We start from the raw sequence: 15,547 nt of genomic DNA, 5'->3' as shown, positions 1-15,547 counted from the left end.
GCAATTACTGGATTTTGTTAAGCACAGAGTATTCAACAGGTATAGTTAATTATCTGAAGAATAGCTAAGCAAGCCCCTAGTCTGTTGCTCATTGTTTTAAAAAAAATTAGAGCCCAACCCTATCATACTTAGTTGTAATATGACTCAGATCAGCAGAATAAATAGCTCTGCACCTTTTCTCCCAGTGTGGCAAATGTAATGAATTGCTTGCTATTTTGCAAATGATGGGCTTTTTACTGGAAAATCTTTTGCTGAGAAATAAGTAAGATGTAAACTGTTTTGTAACAAGTAGGGGTATGATACCTACCTATCATGGTTCCTGCCTGTTGGAAAAATGATCTATTGTTAGAAAAAAGAGAATATAACCTAGTCTGTCACTAGAAATATCAGTGCCTTCTAATTAGCCCTCAGCAATCGTAAGCTCTCATGGTGGGTATTGTGTGTTGATAAAGCCGTAAGGGGAAAAGACTGCAGCTAATAGCTAGCTCTGAGTTCAGAACTGCAGCATGTTTGGTGAAGCTTCTGGATGTCGACACTTACCGAGAGCAACCGAGACAGGGCTGCCCTGGCAGAAAGAAAGAGGAGAGTTTGGGTGTAAATGAATCAGGGCAAAGGACTTAAACTTTGCATTTGTAATTGCACAATATTGCAATGTATTATTTATTGCAAATGTATACATTATATATTATAAAATTAAAAATAAAAATATTGCTAATTCAAACACTTTCCTAGAGAAAAACAACTTTCTATTCTAGAGCATATAGAGCTATTAGATGAATTCAAAATTGTTTTGGAAAACAAAAACTCCACATGGCATTCTCTTACAATGGGTCTCTTAACCAGACATTCAATACTATTATTGATAAATCAAATTTAAAATATTTTTATGTTTTAAATTACATCGCCATCATTAATTCTGATAGTGACAGCTAAGTTTGGCTTTCTATTGAAGCAGCTTGGTTATAAAACAGTGAAAGAACAATGTATGCATCCTGAAAATGCCATTTTCCTGTATCCGCAGTCCATCAGTCTCAATTACCCTCTTTTTCCAGTGTCTGATTAACAGGAGCTGCAGGGAATGGTATTAAAAAAGTATTAAATGGTATTAAAAGTGAGCAGTTTGGCTACTTCTCCCCTTCAGTGTCTTGGTCTCCATCCTGCTGTTACCTACTAACAGAGAACATCTTAGCCGAAAATGGTTGGAGGAACCTACAAGGCAGGACATAGGCATGGCCAAAAAGAGCTGTTACTGGTGCCCACGGCTGAGAAAAAAAAGTCCTATTGTCCCCATTTCCATCAGCAGCAGACTTTAGGCAGCTGAAGTTGTCCTGCATAGACACCAAAACACCTGTCATGGAGAGAGGTATTGCCAGGGCCATCAGTGCCCCTTGAGGGGCCTCAGCACATTCCTGCCCCAGGCTCTGGCATCGCCTTCAGCTCCTGCCTGAGCTCCCATCCCACAGTGCCCAGGCAGGGTGTCCTGAATGGTTCTGCCCAATTTAATGCTCCCACTGAGACTCTCCAAACCGCATGCCACTCCCTTGCTTCCCCTGCTGCAGGCTGGAGAGGGGAATTGGAGGCACAAAAGGCAAAGATCAGATAAGAATACATTAGTTGAAATAATAACAAATTACTGAAAACAGCAATGAGATAAGAAAAGGAACTGCAACAGCACCAATATTAGTAACAAATGTGTACGAAAGAGAGAGAGTGATTCACATGCAAAATGCTCACCACAGAGCCCAACCCAACTGCAGCCACCCCACCCTGACCACTCCCTCCTTCTTGGAACAAGCACCACCCCACCACCCTGTCTGACATGCTTGCTCAACCAGAAGAAACCCCTTCTCCCCGGAAAAGACACCCTTCACCTTGCCCCAGGCAATGATGTGAGGTGGTATAGAACAAGCTCCAGGTCCTAGCCATACCCCTTCCTGTCTACTGCAGAAATTAACCCTGTCCTGCCTGGAACCACAGCACAGGGTGAGCAGAGCTGGCCTGGGGCTGCTGCCTGGCACCCAGGTTAATGTGGAACCGGCCTGAGGGCAAATGGGATATGCAAAGTAGCACACCAGGGTCTGGTCTGGCACTGATCACCCACAGGACAGGCCCTTCTTCAAAAAGAAACACAAAAGGCAACCAGAGCAAGGCTGTGCCACAAGGGAGGGACAAGACAAAATCCAAGGGTGATGACGGTCACCCTTACTAGGCACAGTGCAGTCCCACAGAACCTGACCAGGGTGAGCAGAGTGCTAATTACAGGTCCTTGGGCAATCACAGTTAAAGCAAAACCACAAACCAGGTCCATTCAGGAGACACAACCAGAGACAAAGCTGCAGCATGGTCCAGGGTCTATCTAGGAGCCAGAGCTAGCTGTGCCTAATCATAGTAACAGCACAGCTCAAGGATGAAATGAAGAACAAGGCTTGAGTTAAGATGAAGCTACTTGGCCCATGGGCAGAAGATACAGGTGAAGGTTTGAGGGCAGGCTGGGCAGGGCCATTAAGGACTATTGATGCATTCAGGGCCCTGAGAGACAGGCTGTTCTAAATATTAGAAAAATTTCTATGATGTCTTACGAAAGATTGCTGTTTGATAATTATTATAATACTATATATATCTTCACTGTAATAAATTAAAATACTTAAGTATCAAGAATTTATAAAAAGAGTTGTTCTGAGGAATTTTGTTTTCTAGCTTTTTTTAAATGGTGCTTCTGAAGTAGAATAATTTCCCTAAATGGACACCAAACAAAGTGTGAATTTTAATATGATCGGATTTTGTTCTAAAATCCTATATTCAAGCTAGAAATCAAGAGAGCTTTGAGATTCCTGTGCTTCAAGCAAGAGGGATGAAATCTGTGTTGGAAATTCAGACAAGACCACTGCAATTCTTTGTGAACCAAAGCCATTTTTTGACAATTAACAGCAAAGGCCACAACAAACTGATGGTCTTGTGGGAATGGTAATTAGGAACACAATCTGGTCCCAGAATAATGCTTTGCCTCCTTTACTCTTTCTCTTCCTTGTACCTCTCCACTGAGGAAAAATCATGAAATAGCTAGAGTTGGGCTATCATTTCCATCTCTGATGGAAATTATAGAAGATGCAAAAAGTTTAACAGACAGTCTCCACTTCCATGAGAATAATTTGACAGTCTCCTTTTTTTCTTTTTTTTTTCTTTTTTTTTCAGAGCAAGGTAAGCTTCTCTGTACCTAGAAAGAACAATCAGCCAAATATTGTTGAGAAGCTTTGGGAGGCCACAGATTGATGGACTGCCCCAAATAGGATGAATAGGATGTGATGAGTAGGAGCACTGTACAGTGAATTTAAAATTAAGGTGTTTTTGTAGAATTTCACAGAAATTGATGTAGTGTCAGAGAGAAGTCTGGCAGCTCAGTGATCACGGGCCAGCTGTGGAATTCAAATATGCTTCTGCTGGGTTTTTTTTTTTTGCATTTTACACATGCAGATTGCCCTCATTCAGGCTGTAGCTTTGTACAGTTGTCTCTGAAGACAATGAACAGAAAAAGAACTTCAGACTGTCCCTGATCAAACATAACCTGCACATTTTTTGTGGGATGAAAGTCACCCTCTATAAATATAATGGCAAATGAGAACTCTTGATGTTATGTTGTGGTATTAGGGGGTATGTGAGGAAATGTGTAGTTCAAATAGTTGTTTCCTTTCCTGCCATTAACTAGCTTATAAAAACACAGATGTCTGTCATGCAATAGTACTTTAGGTAGTACAACAATTCAGGTACAGTTAGAAATGTACTTCTTCTACCTGTTTAAAGGGCCTAAGCATATAGGAGGCCTCTTTAATTTCCTCAAAACTCTAAGAATTGGGAAAAACGAAACTTTTTTAAAGAAAAGCCACCTGGTAAAATGTTAATATCCATTTTTGACAGTGATCTGATTTAGTGTTCTTGGTGTTTCTGCACAGCTTGGAATTGGGCATCTAAGTCTCTGAAAGTTTATATTTTTTCCCTATGTGATCCTGTTTTCCCCATGTGATATTATTTAGAGAAGTCAGTGTGAATTTAGAACTCACCTGTAGTCTGTTACACAGCCTGAACCATCAAAATTTGCTTAACCAAAAAATGTACACTGACTTTCCCATTTATTTTTTTTTCAGTTTAATACTTCATCACTGAATATTTTGGATATAAAAGTATAAAAATAATCATCATAAAATAAAATAGAATTAAGCTGGAAAAGTCCTATTGCCTTTTCCAGCCATTAATGAGCAGGCAATTTTTCTTGTGAATGAAAGCAGCAGAACGTGACAAAGAGTCATTCATTCACTGGACGGGGTCAGTTGGAATGGGTCCTGTAACAAGGTGGAACGATGGTGATATATGCCATCTGCTGGGACCCCACTGCTAGAACATTCTCAGGTAGTGCTTGGTGGTCATAGAATCTCCCAGAAACTGTGACTTACTAAATCAAAGTAACTTTTAACAAGTTGTAGCAATAAACACCAACCTGCAAAGCTAGTTTGAGCAGGTCCTTTGCTGTTCTCATAGACAGCTAGTGGTTCAAAGACTGAGACCTGGAAACCACTACATTTCTCTGAAGGCTCAAGACATATTTCGTTTCCCAACTTTTCACATTTTTAACCAGATTAGTATGTATAGATATATGTCATATCTCACAAATATCACAGTCATGTTTTTTCAGCCTTGAGATATATGATTTAAATTGTTGAATAATCAAAATATTTCAGTGAAAATGTGTTTCAGATTGGTGTTCATGTTGTTTTATCTTCATTAGCCAAATCACTGGATGAAATTTTTATAAATGTTACAGAAATATTTAAGAATACTTATGGAAATGCTTCATAGGAATTCAATAAAGTCATTTTACCTGAAAACTTTATTTGATGATGTATGTTAAATCAGGTATCACAGAGAAACATATACCATTTCATCCATGCATCCAGAGCAGCTCAAATTTTTATTATCAAAAATACTGTGCACACATTATACATGCCAACAGTTATTCCTAGAAATGATCTGCAGAATTTAAATCAGAAGCCTATGAAAAAAATCTTAACCCTTCTGAGATACCTCGGGCACTGACTGCACCTATGAATTATGGTACTTAACCACATACAGAGACTGGTCTAAATTGTATAAGCTATGAATGATTTGTTTATATTCTTTCCAAAGTTATTGATGCCTTTAAAAAGACCTATCTAAACTACAGTTTTCACTGGTTGAATTCAAAGCCCCTAAATGTATTTTCTTGGATTTTCAGGAAGAGTTTTTATTCTTCATGAGGGTGTTGCAGTGGCAGGTTTTGACACAAAGTTGTCATGAAACAGGATCAATTGTTTTGCTGGTATCAGTCAGTTATTTCTACATTTCTGCTCCCTGCATGTTTTGTGTTTCTCACCACAAGATCAGCCAACTTTGCTTTTAGGAGGTTTATTCTCTATAAGTCTAGTAATACTTATCATTAATGATTCCACTGCTGGTTTCAGGACTTAAAAAGATTCTCTAGGAGACCAGTGTCCAGCTGCCTATGTATTCCTGGGAGCCTCTTTGGATAGAAGGAATTAGATGAAGTTCAGAAACCCACTAGGAAGGTCTCTTCATGAGAAATAGGCCCAAAAGCAATGCTTCCCAACAGAAGAAATACTTTTATTTAAAAGCTGTTTCATTCTTTTACATCTGGCAGTGGATATTTGGCTTGTACCAAAAGCATTAATCTTTTTTGCGCAACATGGATCATCAATTGAGAAAGGAATTTACGGTAGCCTGTTGAGAAAGTTTTCTGTCAGTGCTGCCTTACTCAAAAGGCAAAGCAGCTGGACAGACAGACTGTGCTAAGACCATTCATTAAGTTCTAACTTAGCACTGTCTCCATGACAGCTTTAGCTGGAGCAAACATTCAGATCATAGTACTCAAGCAACAGTGAGCAATGGCAGAATGTAGCAACACAATAAAAGCATCAAAATTATAACTCTGCATTTGACTTCCTGTTATGACTTGCAGAAACTCTGTTTCTGTACTTGATAAATTCTGTACTTGATAAATCTGGGACAGCTGTTCCATCTACAAACTAATTGGATCGAATAGGAAGAAGGAGATTTGCCAGGGTGAAATGTAGACTTACGTTTTAGAAGCTGAAGAATCTAAGTACCTCAAAATACTATATTTATCTCATCTTCACAACACAATTAATCAGACTGCTGACTTCCATGCATGCTTATGCTGCCAAAGGCACGGGATTTCCACATTAATGAAGAAATGGGACTTTCACAGAAGTATGAGAAAATGAGTTTACTCAGGATACACTGCCTGCTGAGTCAGTGATGCCTAACATGAGATATAACATCGTTTACAATGGTGACACAAATATATGAAACTTTGTGTTGGATGGATGGATGGATGAACAATGAGAAAGAACAATTAGAATCCACATTAAAATTTTGAATTACCCCAGTTGAAAAAAATGTTGTGGCCAAGAGAAAATCATAATGAGAATCCATTAAATGACAGATAAACCATCTCACAGTAGGCATTTTACTTATTATAACCCATATAGAATTACATTGATCCTATTAAAGTATTTCAGATAATGCCTGCTACTTCATACAATGTACTGGTATTTAATTTTAGAGCAGCAGCTATATTGACTGGGTTTGCAGACAAGCTTATTTTCCAGCTGCTTGTGGAAAATATTTCTGCTGCCTCTGAACCCCCTGGTGTTTTTCCAGTCATCTTATTGCTAAGGCTAAACCAAATACATACTATCTACTACTTTAACTTGTGTTTAGCTGAGCCATTAAACATTAAACATCGTACTCTTGCAAACTTCATAGACTGAAGGATTTAAGATTAAACGATAGGTCTAGAAGCCTGAGAAAATTCCAGTAGACACATTGAAAACACTTCTTATCAACAGCCAACTAAGTATCAAGGCTACTTAATGATCAAATCAAGACCTGCAGACACCACAGCCTGCACACTCTTTCTTAGAAGATTTTAATCTTTGTCCTTGTCCTTCAGTGGAGTTTCTTTCCAGAGCATCTTGGCTTAATAAATGCCTTTGAAGAAGGCTTCAGCACAAGTGAGAGAGTACTTGTGTAGCAATCTTGAGTTCTTATCAGCTGTATAGTGATCAGGTGAAGGAATAATTTATTTCAATCAGCAACACCTGTTTTTATAATTGCTCAAGTGATTATAATTCAATAATAAAAAGCCAATTTAACTATCTTAACTCTATCTTTACCTCCAGTATACAGCATAAGAATGAAATTGCAATTGGTTAAATTCCCCAAGGAAGACAATTGCTATCATACATTATCCTATTATTATTTTACTTTTTTTCAGAATAAAATACATTCATACATTCTCATTTGGAAGACCCCCATTGCTATCCATTCTCTACCAGTGTCAAAAATGCTTAATCTCTCAATTATTTTCACTTTCCTTCACAGTTATCTTTTTATGATTTGACATTTTCAAGATGGCATTACATTTTTGACACATAATTCAACTTGTGATTTCCTATAATACCTAGATCCATTTCTGCAAAACTGCTGCTTAGCCAGGTATTCTCTCTCAATTTTTGTGCACTTTGTCTTCCCACCCAAGTATAAATATTTGTGGTTACTCTGATTGAACTGCACCCAGTCTTTTTTCTAGGCATTCCTCCATTTTGCCAAGATCATTTGTATTCTAAGCCTGTATTTCTCCATTCCTGCAGTCATTCCCAGCTTTGAGTTGTGTGTTTAAGTTTACAGTCTCTTCAGTCCAAGAGATATTTACTGCAGATCCCTTCTTAGCACAACTTATCATTCTACCTACTAAATTAATGTTAACTACTTAACCACTGAGATTTCCTTCTTTTTCATTTTTAGTGAGATTTTAGTTCTGAAGACAGAAGCAAAGATAGGTGTATGATTTCCACCCCACCACCACCTTCTCCCTTCAGAAATTAAATGATGACTTTATATTTTTCAGTTTCTGGAATCTCCCTCTTTTCTGTGGGTTCTAAGAAGTAATAGCAAATCTTCTTGTGACAAATATCTGACCTAACGAATATTTTTTTTGGCATAGCTGATCTGAAAACAACCAAATATATTCCTAAAACATGCTCTAGTAACCTGTTTTAGTCTTTGATCTGTTAGCCATTTGCTTGCAGATGTGAAGAGCAAAGAAAAAAAAAGAAAAAATTAAACATGCTGCTGTTCTCAGTCTCATTTACCCATATCATTAATTATTCTTCAACAACCAGACTGAAACTTTTCTGATCATCTGCTTAGCATTAATATAGTTACTGAAAATATAACAAGATATTACTAATATCTCACATAGGCATTTCTAATTTTATCTGTATGTACTTAGACTATTATTTATGGTTGTTCTTACTAACCTGACCCGGTTTCTACCTTCTGTATGCTTTTTTTGCTGCCTAGAATATGAATCTCTTCAACTTCTGTTCTCAACAAGATGGAGAATAATGTCACTCAGCTTGGCCACCCAGTACTGGAAGGCAGCGACAGCATTTTTTTCTTCCTTTTGTTTTGTTATGAGAGACACTGTCATACTTATTAATTCATCCAACCAGCAACGGGGATTAGTGTTTTATGATCCTACTGAAAAAATAACATATAACTGATGTTTTGCTTTGGCACCAAGCAGGAGCGGGAGGAGCCCAGCCGCCCGGGGACATCGCTGTCAACTGCATCTCCATGGTGCCACCTTCCGACAGGCTGCAGGCAGCCGTGGGACAGCCGGCTCCAGGAGTATCCCTGCAAGGAAAGAGAAGCTTACGCCGTGGGAGAGCACATCTGCCTAGACTGCAGAGATGTGGGAGTGAGAGTCAGAAAGGAAAAACCTTAGAAACACGATTTGGCGTGTCTTTTGTGTTCCGTGCTGTATGCAGGACAAACTGGGGCTCCTTCAGCCTGTTGGGTGCTAAGACTCAAGCACTGTGCAAATGCTGATTGTCAGGTTTATGTCATGTTGAATTATCGGAAATGAAAGAATTGCCTGGAAAGAGAATATTTTAAAATATTTTAAAATTTGTTCTCCGGGAAAAAACCCCACACACCAAAACCCCTCTGTTTGTATCAGTTCCAGGTTAATTTACAATATGGTGACAGCAGAACTAATAGACTAAAATATTACTTATATTCATATTTTCAATGGATGGAGAAATGGTGGAGTTGATATTGAAGACTTTCCCAGTCGCTTGCCACAGCTCCCGAGCAGCTTATATAGAGATGAGAGCAAAAACGCGGCACTGTCAACAGCGTGAAATGTATGTCTTGCACTCTTGACTTAATTTCTTTATCCCTTTTTTAAAAAAAAATTTATTTCCCTCTATTTAACCTTATACAGAAGTCCACGGGAGACTGTAGACTTAGGATGAATGTTACATGCTGACTCACATCCTTCTTTGGTAATTGAGTCCTATGAAGGGAAATGCCACAAATACCTACTTGACACAGGTGTTGAAAACTAGGAGAATATATTGGGTTTTTTATACATTGAAGTACTCCTATATGTACCCGACTAAAGGGGTCTCAGAAACAGGTCCCTGTTCATTAATGGGCTGTCTTGCTTATTGTTCACTCAAATCTTAGAAGCAAGTATGGTGAAGATGCACAAGGAAAATACAACCCATCTCAGTCTACCTTGATCTCTAATACTCTTCAAAACATTAGAGTTACTGGAGTAACTTTAGGGAAAAGATTAGATTATTAGACCTCTAATACTTCTAAATGTTCTGCTGAGAAGTTTAAAAATTATTTTAAGTGTAAAAATCAACAGATATGTCTATAAGACGGTGTGGGGGGAAAGAATGCGATGGAGGAGTTACTCTTTTGAGAAAGTGTTCCTCTTCATAGTAGGGCTCTCTTAACTCTTCTGAAATTAATTAAAAAAAATTTGAATTACAAAACCAAATGAATTAAAGAAAAATTCCTGTCATTGTATGCTTTAAAAGATAATTTTTCTCTGACCTTTCTCTTGTAAGGGTTAGTTGCAAATGGTTTGCTATGAGACAGTGACACCTGATACTCTAGATGTCAATTGTTTTGTTTTGTTCTGACGTTTCAAATAATTGTGTATTTTTGCCCATTCTAAAGGCATAATGCTTACAAGGCAGAAGTCCTTAAGAAACTATGGGGTTTGGACTCTCTGTCCAAAAAAATAGTGCTGCAGGGAGAGTAGCCTAGCAGTAAGCAGCCTTGGCAAATTCTAGAAAACTAAAACTATTCAAGAGGCTTTTCTTTTTGTTCGTTTGCCTAGTTTTAAAATGATATTCTCAGTGGAGATATCTGGAACACTGCCTATTTGCATCAACATGAGGCAAAAATTCTGTCATATTATTTAAACAGAGTTGAATCTGATTGAACAGGAAAGGTACTCTTTGGTATATGACTTAATCAAATATATTTGTTTTTTGTGGCTATGGCTATACTGTCTTCCCCTCTTTAGAGAGCCTGTCTGTCCAAAGGGGCAGCTGCCATTTTGGGAATATTGCAACACATTATTGTGGAGCATATAAAGAAGATGTTTTCTATTATATGGAACTCATTTTTTGTGTTTTCTCCAGGTCAGTTGCTATCCTTCCTCGCTACCAGATCAATAAAAATATATGACCATGGTGCATAACAAAACATTACAGCACAGGTTTGCTTACACAAGGTTTCTTTGTTGTCTTACAGACAATCTGTGAGGAAAGAGAAAATGCAGTATTATGAAGCTCTCTAGAGATGATTTTGCAGATCCCAAAAATACACTTTATATGATGTGGGTTTCTTTCTTGATGGGAGGGCCAGGGTCTTATGCCAAAATATGTTTGTAGGCTTCTCTTAAAGAATAAATAAAGAAATCAACCCAGAAATGTGGATGTACCTGTTCAGAAGCTTGCTGAGTTTTCCAGGTCACGGAAGACCATTTCCTGTCACTACAAGAAGAGAGCTAAGCCATGGACTTGTTCATGGGTGAGTAAAAATACTATGGCTTTAGAGTGCTTTGTGTGTGGGGAGGGGGAGAACAGGGGAAGGCAGGGAGTTGTTGTGTTTTTTCCTCTCTCTAAAATAAAATCATATGCTTGTTCCACCATTAGGTGTCTGCACTTAGTACACCTTCAGGCTCTGGAATAAAATGCTATTTTAACAACCTTTACCTAACCAATTTAACAATGCCTGGATTGAATGTAAGTGGAGGCCAGTTCCAGAAGTAAGTATCTATAACCAGGCCTTGTCTTCACTTTCTGAACCCTGAGATGGCTCTTTGACTTCTCTAAGTAGGGAAAACATAAAATCCTGAACTGATCTTCAGTTTCCTTCACATGCAGATTATGGGATGACTGTCACCTTTGGGATTTTCAAAGGGTTCCTAGGAAAGATACAACTACAACTCTGTGCTTCCTGGTTTTAGGAAGCTTCCTAGTTTTTTTCTCTTGAAGGAGGGAGAGTAGAAATCATCTGGCTGTATGGGTATGCCTGGAACCATTCCTTTTCCCATTATCACATATACCATTCTGGTTCAGTTGTGTGTGGGCAACATGTTTTGGAAGGACTAAACCTACTTGATAATAAGGCCCTATAAACACCAAAGTAAAATATATTGGTCCAAAATAGGGCATTGATATAGCAATTGTAATCTGAAGCAAGACATCAATCTGAGTGAGTTTGTGAGGTTTTGTGTATGGGTTTAAAAGAAAGAAAGGTGCTGGGATCCAGGAATGATTAATGGAAGTTAATCCAGAAATGTTGCCTTCCAGCATTCCAAGTAAGAAGAGAGGTCCGATTCAGCCTGTGCAGTTTGTATGAAAATTGATCTTGCAGAGGAAGAGAGATTGTTTTTGACAACTTGACTCTAGCAATGCTGCAAGGCACTTAGAGCGGTCTTACTTTCTATTTTCCCCACTTCCTTATATTCCTTGAGGTGTTGATAATGAAAGACTCCTGCCCAAACTGAATGTAGCTCATGTTGACAGAGACAGCAAATACACATGGTAGCTTTCATATTTCTCTGTCAAATAGTTTGACTTTTTTCATGCCTTTTCCATAGGGCAAGCTGTGAAACAACATATAATTTCTGTCACCTGTTTGAGATTTCAGCAGCAGGGTTACAAAAGACATGAAGGTCTCTAGAAAAACATACAGAAAATGGTGTTTGAATGATCTTTAAACTCCCTTTAAGCTTCAAAAGAACTGCCACACTTTCTCCTTAACCTCACTAATTGCTGATAAAAAAAAGCAGATTTTAAAAAGAAATCATGCAATCTAGAAACATACTTTCCATCTGTGTATTGCGGCTGCAATCCAAAATAGGCCAGCTGGTCATAGCACAGCTCACATATTCACAGTATCTGTCCTCTGAATAAGTCATTTCATCATAAACAGTGGAAAGCAAAAAGCAGAGTCTTAGCTTCTCTGATTTTACCCCCCTGTATTTGACACTAAAAGGACTGGCAGATACTAAAAGATTCCTCTCTGATGTTAAATTTGATATCGTCATTGCATTTTATTTGCTGCTCAAATATGTCTTTTTAAAACTGTGTGATCCAGGATGTGGAGTGGAATGTTTGTTGTGGCAAATGCCTCTCTTCATTGGAGCAGTTTGGTCTGGCAGTGTTCCCAGTTGCTTTAGATTTAGCAAGTAAGTTGTGCACAATCCCTTGATTTCTGTTCTTGCATTTTGTGCCGCTCTCTCTATACCTTGAGAGCTCCTGGAGTTTTTGGAACTAGGAAGGTAGTGTCTTTCAGTATCTACATTTTATATCTAATCAACAGGGACTGATCCCAGCAAACTAGAAGTTCCTCTTTCAGTAAAGGGAAATTTCTTCTTTATTCCCCTCCATAGCGATTTTGCTACGGGGAGCAGACACTGTGCATAGAGGCTGCAACCTTCCCTTCTCCTTCCCTGGGCTGGAAAGGTTTGAACTTGTGCTTATCACTCTGTGCTCAAACCTTTTATACAAAAAATAGAGATGATGTGTTGGATAGGGGAGGAGGGATGAAAGGTAAAAGCCATAGTAGTAGCACTCAAGGATCACGAAGGGGAAGTTAGTTATTGTAGTCTTTTGAGGTGATCTAAGCCAGTTTTGATCAGACACAACAATATGGAGCCAATGACTGTAACCAGTCAATACATAATATAACCAGTGAAGGAAAAATGAACATGACTGAGGAAACTCTTGCAGTTAGGAAAGGTACTCAGACTCTGAATAGCACAGCAGTCTGGCAGTGGGGGGGGGCACCAAGCTACGGGAAACTGGAAAATAGTTCTGGCCCCGCTTAAGCTCTTCCCATCTTCCTCATCTATAGCTTATTGGAGCCCTCCCCATTTGTCTTGGTGGCCCTCCACTGAACTTGCAGCAGTTTACCAAAATCATTTTTGCGCTGGGGAGAATTATGCCCCATGCAGTGCTACAGGCTGGGGACAGAGTGGCTGGAGAGCAGCTAGACAGAGAGGGACCTGGGAGTTTTGATTGACAGGAAGCTGAACATGAGCCAGCAGTGTGCCCAGGTGGCCAGTAAGGCCAACGGCATCCTGGCCTGGATCAGGAACATTGCAGCCAACAGGTCCAGGGAAGTGATTCTTCCCCTGTACTCAGTGTTGGTGAGGCCACACCTGGAGTACTGTGTCCAGTTCTGGGCCCCTCAGTTCAGGAAGGATATTGAGGTCCTGGAGCACATCCAGAGGAGGGCAACTAGGTTGGTGAAGGGACTCAAGCACAAGTTCAGCCTGGAGAAGAGGAGGCTCAGGGGAGACCTCATCACTCTCTACAACTCCCTGAAAGGAGGCTGTAGCCAGTGGGGGTTGGTCTCTTTTCCCAGGCAACTATCAGCAAGACAAGAGGGCATGGTCTCAAGTTGCGCCAGGGGAGGTTTAGGTTAGAAATTAGAAAGAATTTCTTTACAGAGAGGGTAATCAGACATTGGAATGGGCTGCCCAGGGAAGTAGTGGATTCTCCATCCCTGGAGATTTTTAAAAAGAGACTGGATGTGGCACTTAGTGCCATGGCCTAGTAACCACAGCGGTAGTGGATCAAGGGTTGGACTTGATGATCTCAGAGGTCCCTTCCAACCCAGCTGATTCTATGATTCTATGATTCTATGAATGTTCAAAAAACTAGAACAAATGACAGTTGAACTAATATTTTGGTGCTTTACTTCTTTATCTGGTTTTATACTCTTGAAGTATGAATTTGGACAGGCTGTTTATAGTGCTTTGCCTACCTAATAGCCAGACTTTTGGATAATTTAACGATGGAAAGCGTAAGGCTACTGACTATATCTTCAGCAAATGGATATTAAGTTTGGAGTGGGAACATATGCAAAAGAATGGCTACTTTCACAAAAGTAACCAAAACCCTTGCTGCATGACCAGTGCAGTTTCTGTGCACAGTCAGTCGTGCACAGCCATATTATACTTCTGTGTCCAAATAACTACAAGCACAGCCTTACCCTGGGCTCTCAGAAGAATACTACTATGCTTTGTAATTGCAGCTGTGTGTTAATATGACTCCTCTTCCTCATTAACAATGGTATTCGCTATAATTGTATGGCCTTTTCTGTACCCTTTAAAGTACATCAACTTGTTCTGTTTACCTTTTTTTCCCCTTTTAGTAACAAAATGTCTCCTTTGGTAATTAGTTACAAAAGTGCATTTACTTGGTGCAGGTTTACTAGCATTACAGCATCATTCTGGAAGTCTCTAGTCCAACATCCAACTTAAGCAGGACCGTCTCCAAAGTTACAGCAGGTTGTTTAGAGCCTTGTCCAGTGGGTATTTCAACTGAGGTTCTACATCCTCTCTGGGCTATCTGATCCAGTGTTTGACCGCCCTCATCATGCAGACTTTTTTCTTAGATCCAGTTGAAAATTCTCTTATTGCAGCTGGTGTCCATTGCCTTTTTGTCCTATTACCAAAAAGACTCTATCTTCTCTATAACCACCCAGTACTTATTTGTGCTGCAGTTGTTTACGGAGCTGTATGAATGGCTGGGGAAGAGAGACAGATACTCTGAATAGATGTCAAGTTGAAGTAATTAAAACCAGAACCTGCTGGGCAGATGCTTCTGCAGGTCAGGAAAGAGGTACAGCTGGTCTGAGTAGCGGGGCAAAGCATTGACGGTCTTACCTGAGAATACAAAAAGAAAGGTGATACAGACACCAAAATGCCTCTTTATGGCTCTTCTTGCACACAGTTAGAGAAAATATCCTCTTGTGCTGGTTATGTGAGAATTGTCCCAGTTCTGCCACATAATAGTTTTCCCAAAAGGTAGTAAAGGGTAACTTGGAAAAACTTGGTCCTTAATGAATCCTATAGGTCTTACTGGGAATCTGAAGGGATTCCTTCTCCTTCTGTGTGGTTTTGGGTGAGTTTTTCTCAGTGAAAATTATTGCAACTGTTCAATCCTGTGAGCCATACCTGTCTGCTGCATGTGTTCTTAACCCATGCCGGACATACTGGAGCGTACCCTGCTCACTCCAAATGCACAGGTATGCACTGTGCTAGTTCTAGCATGAAAACTAGAGAAAAGTCTCTCCTGCTGAATTTTTG

The 15,547-nt window shown here is 39.4% G+C and overlaps 1 long non-coding RNA gene across 3 annotated transcripts in view; it reads left to right on the top strand.

Moving 5' to 3' along the window:
• Positions 1-10,871, top strand: part of LOC135416120 (uncharacterized) — a 37,954-nt gene extending 27,083 nt beyond the window's left edge. For 2 of the 3 annotated variants that reach the window (XR_010431447.1, XR_010431445.1), the window contains one exon: positions 8,660-10,871. This is a non-coding gene — a long non-coding RNA (uncharacterized LOC135416120). Of the gene's footprint in view, positions 1-8,656 lie in introns of all 3 variants that reach the window. The other variant, XR_010431450.1, reaches the window with a different exon arrangement.
• The last annotated feature ends 4,676 nt before the right edge of the window (positions 10,872-15,547 follow it).

The sequence above is a fragment of the Pseudopipra pipra genome, chromosome 1, assembly GCF_036250125.1.
Source record: "Pseudopipra pipra isolate bDixPip1 chromosome 1, bDixPip1.hap1, whole genome shotgun sequence".
Lineage (NCBI taxonomy): Eukaryota > Metazoa > Chordata > Aves > Passeriformes > Pipridae > Pseudopipra > Pseudopipra pipra.
This window is presented reverse-complemented; position numbering and strand designations above follow the sequence as displayed.